Genomic DNA, 2,233 nt, shown 5'->3' on the forward strand with positions numbered 1-2,233 from the left:
AAGGGGAACATTTTTTTCAATGAAACGTATGCGAAAGGGGCGTTTTTTCTGTCAAAACGGCAATTGGCTGGACCTTGGGGTGCTCACGGCCATCCCCTCCCCCTTAGATATAAGCCTTCCTCTACTTTTCTTGTACGTGTCAAGGAGCAGGTAAAGTTTGGAACAATACACTTCAAATAATTACTTTTTAGTGTTTTAATTGTTTAACAGCCTTATTCGACGTGCATTCAACGTGAACAGCATTCGACGTGCAAAGTAACTCTTAAAGAGACTTTCAAGGAGACTTCATGTAATGAGCACTGTACTTCGCGTATTTTTTTCCTTACCTGTACGTGTATAATGAGAGGTTAAAACCGCTAAATGGAAAACATCTCCAGTTGGAAATTCTGACAACAACAACATTATTTACTCGTACATTTACAGTTTTATGTCAATGAAATCTAAAGATAAAGTAAAAAGTAACCAAGGATTTTCTAGTCAGCCTCCAGGTATTATGTTTCTTTGGAGATTTAAGAGAAAAAAAGCTATTAAGAGAATGAGATATATACATGAGATTGGAAAAAGGAGCATATAGAAATATTACTAGTTTTCAGAATGTTGTTCAGACAGAAATAAAGTTTCAAATGTTTTGAGAAGTTGAAGGCATTGAGATCTTTTGTATGAGTAGGGATATTGTCCCAGAGAATAGTCACTGTATAAGCAATTGTTTGTTTAACAGAATTGGTACGCACTTTAGATATGTATAGATTTTGTCTAGATGCATATCCGGTGTAGTATCCATGCCCCTCACTGGCGTGTTGAAAGAAATGATCATGAAGTAAGCTTGGTAGTAGGCCTTTGCGCCAAGAATGCGTGAACTTCAGAGCTTGTAGTCTACAAACATCATTTACTGTGAGAACATCTAATAAGTTCAGCAAGAGGAGTGCACTTTCAGTCTGGTCACCAAAAGTTCTTGCAAAGAATATAAGCCTGATGGAATGATTATCTTGATTATCAGTTATCTTTCATCAGCTCATGTGGAAGCAATTTTTTCATAATGGTGTAAGCCCACTCCGGATGTAAGCTCTCCGTTTGCAAACGCACCCAAAACCACTTGTTGTACGAGCCTAAGGCTTATAAACGGAATTTTACGTTAGCTCCTACGTTAGCTCCCCAATTGGGATTCACAGGCTAAGAGATTCCCTATTTTGGCGATTTTACGTACTCTTTCTTCGTTGCCAGTTGCCCGTTGCCCGTTACTACTCGATTTTTTTGCCGCCTTCGGAGTAACGTTTTTGATGCCGCGAGTTTGTTTCAAAGCAATCACGTGGTACATCGAAATGCACCATGTGAGGATATTTTCTGTGTGTGGGGTCATGACTTTTTCGTATTACGTGATGTTCATTCACAACGTGTTTATGGCTTCAAGAGGAAAGCTTACCGTACTTTGTGTATGCCATAGAACTGTCAGCACGGCCGCTGTTTATCAGCTGAAGCTAAAATATAATTAAGACAAATTCGGAGCGGTTTTTTAGACGCATTCGACACGATAAGCTTTCCTCTTGAAGATAAACACGTTGTGAATGAACATCACCAGGAGATTATCAAGGTTAGAGAGTGAATCCCCCATATGGGTCCTCTAACTAAGGTAATCCCTCTTAAGTTATTTTTAGACATTGTACCCAGTTCTTCTGAGGATGCTACTCGCGCGATGCCTGGACAGCCGAAGCGACTTTTCGAAACAACCTGAGACGCCGGAAATGGCGGGAACGCCATTTTATAAGTTTTGATTTCGTTTTATAGCAGATGTTTTTTGCACTCTCAGCCGTCTTTTTGTTCGGCCGGGCTTTCGTTTGTTCTGTGCTCGTTTGGCTGTTCATTATTTTACCGTTTATTCGGTTTTAGGGAGTTTAATTATGCAAACTTTAGCGGAAATGGCAATTAAAACAATGGCTGTGTAAGCTTGCGTTACAATTCTTTGTTCTTTTCTTTGCCGTCGTCTACAAAAGGTCACAAAACAGCAACGTGAAACAGCGACATTCTGCATATTCGAGAGAACGTGAACTATACGACGGCCAATTTTTAACAACAATAACAACAACAAGGTTTATTCGAACTATAAATTTAACTTAATTACTAACTAAACAATGAATAAATTAACAATACATACAATTGCTGGTCACCCAAAATAACTAAAGAGCTAAACTAGTTGGGTGACCACCATTTATTTGAAAATAAATATAAGATCAGAAAA

The sequence above is a fragment of the Orbicella faveolata genome, unplaced genomic scaffold (genome assembly GCF_042242905.1).
Source record: "Orbicella faveolata isolate gen_17 unplaced genomic scaffold, um_ofav_v1 contig_46, whole genome shotgun sequence".
In the NCBI taxonomy this organism is placed as follows: Eukaryota; Metazoa; Cnidaria; class Anthozoa; order Scleractinia; family Merulinidae; genus Orbicella; species Orbicella faveolata.